Raw genomic sequence first — 9,242 nt, 5'->3', positions numbered from 1 at the left:
AAGATAAGAAATATATTACACCTAGCAAAGTGAAACCTTACTTGAATTGAAGTGTTATTGACTTATTCTGTTATGTTATTGTTGTTGTTGTCACTACTGCGTTGCATTGTGGGATATTTATACTGGCATAGTGTCCAGTGCTTGCATACTGTAACATTTCCCCAGAAATAGAACGAAATAGTGTGCACTTCACGTACTATTGGTTTCATATTAAGGTTTCAGACATACTAAAAAATGTCACATACTGTTTTAGCACACTAAATAGCATGGAGTTTCAGATGCAGCCTCTATTTGATATTTCTTCGCTCCTCGCTCCTCGCTTGAACCGGAAGTTGTTCTGGTCCACCATTTTGAAGGCTGTCCCAGGTATCTTAAGCTGTATTCAGACCAAATCAGGTGGTGCGGCGAAAATGCCAGTCCTCCCATTCATTTAAATGAGGTTAGTGCATTTAGGCTGTGGGGGGTTGGGCTGCGGCTGGAGGCTGCGGTGGCCAATTACAGCCTGAGATCAGACTGATAAGCGCTGTAAAACCCTGCCATGAGGGATTACAAAGACGTCACTAGGAGGAGGGGAGGATGTTTCTCTTCATTTGATAATGACTCATCAACTCATGTTTAAAAAAGACGAGAGAAAAAGCAGTGGTAGCAAGATAAAATGATCAATAAAATGTTATTTTCTGATTGTTTCACAGCTGTTACATTCTAGAGCACAAATAAACACGCCTACACCTCCACACACCTCTGCTCAACCCTGCGCAAGTGCTCTGCAACACCTGATTTGGTCTGAATATGGCCTTATTTCTCCTCCAAGGAGCGTGGAGCAATCTCTGAGGAGCTATGAGCGAAGATACACTAGAGAAGGCTTCATGGAAGGCCAATCGGACTGCTCTGATACATCACAACATCACTGCAGTTTCATACCGAAGTGGAGAATGGAAATGATGACAAATGATATAAAATATAAATGTGTTTAAAATGTGTTTCTTGCTGACAGACAAACTCTCCCTGACTCCCTAACAGTTAACAAGGAAATAACAGATCATGAAAAGAAAAATCTTTCTAATAAATGAAGAAAGTTGCTCTGGCCGTCGCCATCTTGGCAGTATGTGACTAACTCCCAGCCAATCAAAAATGGGCAAAGAGGCGGGCCGAATGGCTGAAAAATACCTCATACACAACATTGCCTCTAAAACATTGATTTGCTTCTTCTTCTGCCTGTGAACGAGCGTAAATACAGACAGCAACACTCTGCCATTGCAACCCAAATTGTGGTTGGAGGCGGAATTACATCTGTAGTGTTAATGACTTGAAAAAGTTTAAGAGACTTTAGCTCACGAGTCCAAAACCTGGGGTTTATTCCAGAAAGTGAGTTTAGTGAAAACTCTGAGTTTGTTAACCCTGAGATGAGGGGTTTCTGTTCCAGAAAGAGAGGTAACTTAAACTCTGGGTGAGTTAATACACAGGGAGTGTGGGACTTTTGTCTCCCCATTCTGGCAGTGAGAGTAATACAAAAACACTGTTGACATGATTACATCATAGGCTCTGCCGTAGCCTACTCCGTTGCCACTGTTACGGCTATAAAACGGTGGATAAATTGTTTTGAGTGTCAGACAGCCCCTGCAAAATCACTCGTTTCACTATCAGAATTTAATCCATTTGTTCCGATAACATTTGGAAAGTCTAGAAGAGCCGCACGATTAAATTATTTTATCCCCATTCAAGTTAGCAGAGAGCTAACTGGAACCGGCACAGCTGGTGGAAGTCTGTCGTGCACCAGCTCTGCCCATAAAGCATTTGCAGTATGCATTCAACTGGCCAGCGTGGGAATGTCAAACCCAACACCAGATTTAAAAACTCTGTATACAGTGAAATACAGAGAGATTTACCTGGCCGTGATAGGCTTAATCAGCATTGTGTGAACGCGTTTGGTAAGGGCTTGAATGTAACGGATGTTTATTCATATGTAAAAGTTCCACACTGCAGATTTAACAGCATTTCAGGGACTGTTTAAATTAACAACATTTATTTGCATCTGTTGAAGTATTGTCATTGAATGGTGTTGAGCCAAGATCCACATAGACTTCTAAACATTTACTCTGAACCTCGACACCTTTACAACTGCAAATCTCCAAACTCATTATTACTGGTGCAGACTGTGAGCTTGAAATCATGTCTCTGTGTAACATCTATTATCTGTTATCTCTCTATATCTTTTTAACTTTCCATTGTATTTTTCATCTTCAGTTGCTGCCCCCTGTTTTGACTGGATCAGATGAAACCTGAATACTTCTATGTAAAAAATATGTAATGTTGGCTATAGCCTAATACACAGTAAGATTCCATCAATTTATCATCCATTAAGGAAATTCAAGTCTGGTAAATGATGAATTAATGGACAACACTGAATAAAACTTTGTTAACTCTATCTTTTTTAAGATAAATGTTCACAGTTGTTGGGCCGTGGCTACAAGTTTGGCTATCAGCAATAATTAATGATTATCAAAGATAATTGTTAATTATTAAAATCAATAAAATTATTAATAAGAATTAATAATAATGGGGCACCACCCTATAGTTTAATAACTATAAACAAAATCACCATATCAATAGCTAGTAAAGGTTGAAGGATTTGGAGTTCTTTACAGAGCAGAGGTTGGCAAAACTCATTCTTGTGCAACATTAAAACAGACAACAGGTATATCCAAAAGCATTTATTTAACAAAAGGGTAAAAGCAACACACAATACTAATCTAGCTAAGTGTACCTATATACAAGTGTGAATGTGTGAGTGTGTGTGTGTGTGTGTGTGTGTGTGTGTGTGTGTAGGGAAGACAATAGCAAGATGGCTGCAGTCACCTGGTGACTGAGCACATGGCATGCTGACACTTTGGCTGATAAAGGGAACTACAGGGATAAAAGGCCAGACCATGTGGTGTCTTGAACCACATGTGCTGCCTGAACCAAAGTTTGCCAAACTAGGTTTTAACCTCTTAACTGTGTGGTTCTCTATTCAAGGCCAATTGGTGTATGCTAAAGGTGCCAGGTTAAAACGAGGTTAGTTGCATGCAAGGCCTAGTTACTGGATGTAACATGTGTTAAGCATGCTAACATTAACCTAGCGGTGTGGCTATGCAGTAACCTGACTATAGGCAACAAGGACATCACAACAACAGTTCAATGTATAACCTTAACCAAATCAATACACGTACAGTACATTGTTTGAGTTAAACATTCTTGCTTAGCCGTACTATGCTTCACTGTGTTGCTAGGCTATGCCCAGTTGTTATCAGTCCATGAAGTAAGAGATGCTTTGTGGTGTCCTGCTTTGTAGCCGGTGAATCCGTGGGTGAGTCAGGCTGAGAAGGCTTTGGCTCTGAAGCTGAAAGATGCAGGCGTTGCTGGGCAGACAGCACTCCAGTCGTGCAGAGGGCCCAGCGGCAAGCTAACTCCATTTCGCGGCTCCTGTACTTGTTAAACTGGCCAGCAGACTTGTGTGTTAGCTGCTGGCACAAGGAAACTTAGTTTCTGAGTCTTAGGCAGGCTCTTGCGTCTTCTGCCGTAAAGAAGACTGTGTGTGTCTGCTGTGAGCAGGCCACACAAGAGAGCAGAGAGCTGCTCCAGCAGCTGCTGGAGATGTGAAAGAGAGCAAGGAGCTGCTCCTGCTGCAGCTCGTGGAGAAAAGAGAGAGATAAGAGAGGAATCTCTAGTTTTGATAACCTGGATCCATGGGTGGAGCTTCACACTTTGGGTGCGAACCCCCAGGGCTCAGGTTTCTTGGAGTCTTGAAACATGTGGTAAACTGTGGTCCACATGTAGTCCCAACACAGTCTGTGCACACGCATTTATACACATTCTACGTCCACTGGATTATTATGGAGGCTCTGCCTTTTATTTATCTGATGTCATGGTGAATTGTAAGATCAGAGGTCCGTTAATGATGGCTTATTTCTTTCACTACTCAAGTGCTTAACTCAGAGTGAACATTCACAGAGTTGATTGAACACACACTGATCAGCTGTTCTTGGACCAAAACTCAGTTTCCCATCTCAGCTTCATTGACTCAGAATTCAGAGTGAGACTCAGAGTTTGATAAATCTTCAGTAATAGACCCCTGAAAGGAACCACTCAGAGAACTGATCGAGTCTGTTATAGTGTTTCATTACAACACAAAAAAGTTCAAAGACGTGCCATCTATGGGACATTTACAGTGTGTTAATTTAATTATCAGGTCTTAGAATTTTTATAGCTTATTAAATTAAATGTCAACAGGTATTAACCAATACTGAATTCTTCGCTATGTTAACTTGTAGACAAACCATCTGCAGGTTTCTTGTCAACATTGATGTCTTCACTTCTGTAAAATTCAACTAGCTTTTCCAAACTCATTACTGTCACTCTGAGAAGAACAAAGAATCAAATATGCAGGAAGCGTTATCATGATGCAGCCACCACCAGCGCTACGCTGAGTGTGTACATAACTTCTGTTGTTGAATTTCAGCCGAATGATGAGCAAAGCAGGACAGTGGAAGTGTACTAAAGCTAAGCTAGCAACCTCCGGCTACTTTGCGGGGAAGCTTTGACATGATCTTAACCTTCTGAAACATCCTGTTGAGTCTCAACTGTGCAACAGCAGGTTCTTCCCTGTCATTCAGGATCAGACTCTGGTTCATAGATTGCTACATACTGTCTTACATATCCACCAGCAGCCATTTTCCATGTTGAGATGCTGTGCAAGGCAACTTGCATTACTCATTAGATCATATTCTGAATGGCTGGTGTTGAAAGTGGGGGCCACACCTCCAGCCAATCGGAGTAGGTGCTCATTAATAATGCTGATTTTTGTAAATAGCTTCAAATCAGCCTGCTGGAGGACAGAAGGGAATCTGGGCTGTAAGGAAAGATGGATTTATAGAAATCTAAACATTTGGTGAATAAAATGCCAGATATGTTGAAATAATATCAGTATTCATAAAAATGAGTCCAAAAAAGGCCATGATACCAGATCTTTAAAGTATCAAAAGTGACAGTAGTCATGAAGTAATCCCTTTTAAAGTGCTACCTCAAAACTGCAAGTGCAGTTTACTTTGTTACTTCCCTCCTGCAGAGAGAGAAACACAGTACACAGCTAAAGGATGTATTCTAGACAGACTTACATAAGCTGTTAAAGTTAAAGAGAACTGTGAAAATTATGATTTTAAACAACAAATTATGTGATTTTGTACAACAAATGATCTTATGTTTAACTTGTACTTTCAAACAAAGATGAGTGTGTATATATAACCTCTTTTAAGAACACCAATATGCTATGTAGCTTGTTTTTGAGAAGTGTTTTATTAGAATTATTATTCTGTATTATTAGAATCTATTATTAGAACAAAGTATTTCTGAGAGGAAGAGAGGAAACTCCACAACTCTACACTCTGCACGCTCAAGGAATGAGCTGTTGTTTGTCTGCTCACAAAGAAAGCAGGAACTGCCTTCACAAGACAAGCAGTTAAACAACAAAGCCAGTGTAGTTACAATAGGAAGAAGGCAAGTCAAGTTTATTTATATAGCACATTTCATATGACAGGCGTAAACTCAATGTGCTTAAAAACAAAAGCAAAAAAATAGGTAAAGATCATACTTCACAAAAACATATAACATTACATTACATATAAATAAGGCAAGAGAGAGGAATTAACCAATAAGGCACGCATGTATAGATGACCAAATAAGGAGCTGTTTTTACTGCGCTGTGTGACAGTTTCAGTTTCAGGTTCAGTTTACTTTATTTGTACCCGTATGTAGATTTGTTTTAGACAAACAAGATGAAGTGGTCTAGGCTCCAATAATCAGGACTTTAAAAGAAAAAAATAATCAAACCACTAAAACACATAACCACAAGAATAAATGTGGTAAAAATGAGGTATAAATAAATAAATAATAAGCATTGCTTCTATAACATCTGTGCAATGTTGCTACATGTTGTTCATCTGAGTGATGGCTGCTGGCACAAAGCTATTTTTAATAATAATAATAACTTTATTTGTATAGCACCTTTTACACGAGAAATGCAGCTCAAAGTGCTTTACAACAAAAGAAATTACATGCAACAAGTGCTTTACATGAAAATGACATAAAAGAACATAAAAACACGTAAAGAACATTGAAGTAACATAAGATGGAAAATAAAATAAAAATAAAATTCACTTGATGAAGTGAAACTAAAATACATAAAATGCATACATAGTAATAATCAAAGAATAAAATATGATAAGAACAAGTTAAAGCATAGAATATGTAGAATGTATAAAATAAAGTGAACTAACATTTTAGAAGACGCGAAGTAGAGTATAAGTGCGAAGCTGACTGAGCTTTATAAGTGCAGCAGAGAGCAAGTGCAAAGCTATTTAAATGCTCGGGTAAAGAGATAGGCTTTAAGTTTTCTTTTGAAAATATCTAGCGAGCTGGCTTCCCTGATATCTATGGGAAGTGTATTCCATAGTTTGACAAAGGCTGTGTCACCAATCTTCTTCCGGCTGTTGCTGGGAACCTCCAATAAACCAGCAGCAGATGATTGCAACGTTCTTGAGGGCAAGTAGCTAACAAGGGATTTGGCGATATAGTATATTTTTATATTTTTATATTTTTATACCGCTCTGTTCTACACCTTGGGACTATAAACCTCCATCCAGAGGGAAGAAGCTGAAATTCATTGTGCAAAGGGTGGGAGTCGTCATTTAAAATCGAGCTGGTTATTTGTTGTAACTGTCTGGTGTACAGGGACGCTGGGTTAAACTGTGACTCGCTGATCAGCCTACGAGACCATTTAACAATTTGATTCATAGAGTTTCAGCTTCAAAATCAAATGCAGGATCGACAGTTGTCCCAGTATTTTTTCTTCTTTCCACGTGTCCAAAGGAAAAAAAACATTTCAAAATTTTGGTAAAGTTGGAAATATATTGACAGATTCGAACTGGTTCAATTACTTATAAGCAAAACTGTGTTAAAAACACAAACAACACCTCTCTCCTTCCGTAGTAAGGTATACAACAAGCTACAACCTAATTTTCAACAGTCTCTATGTGCAGCCGGCTGTGAGACGAGAGCGCAGGGACTGTCTAAAAAGTGAAACAAGACTTAAACTTTTTCCTCACCAGAAAGTCACCAGGATTAACCCTGGTGGTATTTGCAGGTGAGGAAACTCAAGTTGTTGTTGTAAAGTATCCTTCTGCCATTTAGTAGCTCTTATGTTTGTTTTTGTGTTTAAGAGATTGTTTCCAAGTGACTGGTGAAATATGTTATTGTTATTACATTTTAAATAAATTATTTAAATTTGACCATATGGCCCCAGTGTGGTACATTAAAAAAAACCCAACTTTTCTTTTAATATAAAAAGTCAATGCCATGGCAGAGCTGGTGTGTTTAAAGAAACTGTCAAATAAAATCAGTCAATCAATCAGTGTAAATGACAGTTGTCAGGGCATTGTCAAACCAATGATCTGTTGATCTTTACAAATCAAGACTCAATATTCTAACAATCGCATAGCTTTCAGTGCTGAAAAAAAAAAGTTTAAATTGAAAGTCAAATCAAATTGTGGATTCAGAGAATCGTGACACCCCTAATGTGTATAAACAATAGCCTAATGTTGCTGCTGTATGTATATTTAATTTATATAACATTATTTTCAGTGTAGATGGAGCAGCTACAATGTTAGCATGGCCCTGTTCAATCTGAACTCTATTCAGAAAACAAGCATTTTAAAAATTGTTTGCTTGTTGTCTTGTGGACCGAGCTGACAAAGCATGAATCATGCTCCCGTGGTCAATCAAAACGTGATCTTCCACACCTACACAGTCTTGAGAAATGGTCTAAACAGCAAAATGAGCTGTTTTTTTAACTAGGTTTTCAGATATTTATGAAAATTTATTTTCACTCAGATTTTTGTGGATGCTTAACTAGACACTCAACTTTGATATCATATATGCATTTTTATTTCAAGCCAAATTTCCAGAGGCTTTAAGAACAATCAACACACTTATATTTCAGTTGAAGAACTGTAGTTGGTTGATTTTATACCTCTATCTGTCAGCAGGGGGAACTATTTGCTTGTTATTGGTAAAACTGAGTGGTTGGTGTCCTACTGTCAAAGTCTTTACTGTCAATAAGTGAAACATGATGAGACGCCTCAGTTTAAAACACCAATTTCACAAAAAAGAGAGACAATCACAAAACACAGCCAATAATGCAGCTATGTCACAATAAACATAACAATATAAATAATACACGCAGGAAAAAAAACATGCAAATCATGTGCCAGGTGAGGTGTTATAAATGAATGTAAAGGAATTATCAGTGCAAAAGGGGGCACAGAAGGAAGCTGTGAGCTATTACATGGCTCTGTGTAATTTTTGTCTACTACTTAGGATGCTCTATGCTAAATACTGGCTTTGGATTTTATGTTATATATGTGTAACTGACAATTGCTGTCAGATGTCCTTACCTGCTGTATAATGTGGAGAAGAATCGGCCCACTGATAATTGTTGATAATAACAAGAAATTGCAGTATGTACTTTATATGTTTGAATTAATTTAGAAACAGGGTCATTACATACAGTCAGAGAGAATTAATATAAGTTGATGTATCATATAATATTTTGTTCAACTCAAATGTTGATATGGGTCTCAAAAACCAAGTATTGGGTCAGCTCTAATGTGGAGATTATTATTGTTTGAATTAACATATTAAGGATTTGAATGTAACAACTAAAGTTGAACATTTGTAATAACTGGATTTCAGACATGTAGGACATTTTAATGTTAACTGTTTGCTTTCCTAAAGGGTGATTTATAGTTAACTTAGCTAAATGTAGTTAGCTCAGATTTTATAAATGCTGCAGGTGCAAACAAGCTGATATAACATTTGACTGCAGACTCACCTTTTCCACGTAAAGTTACACTTAGTTATTGGTTCACCAAAGGTAAACTAACTTACCTGGTTAGCATCAATACTCACCAACTGTAGGCTTGAAGGTAGCTAGCTAGTTGTCAAATGGCAGTTTGTTGCTTCTTAGCGAACTTTGCCGACTTTCACAGCGGAAAAAAAGAATTAAAACATTGGTGAATCATCTCAGATCAGTCTTGTAGCATAAATAATTCACCTTTCCACTGTCCATCCGCATTTCAGTAGATTCAAACAGTCTTATTTTCCCAAAAATATGGAAAAAAAAAAAACGTTAAAATACCTACTGGTCTCTA

The sequence above is a fragment of the Thunnus albacares genome, chromosome 21, assembly GCF_914725855.1.
Source record: "Thunnus albacares chromosome 21, fThuAlb1.1, whole genome shotgun sequence".
NCBI lineage: Eukaryota > Metazoa > Chordata > Actinopteri > Scombriformes > Scombridae > Thunnus > Thunnus albacares.
The sequence above is the reverse complement of the archived record's forward strand: the minus strand, read 5'-3'. Positions refer to the sequence as shown.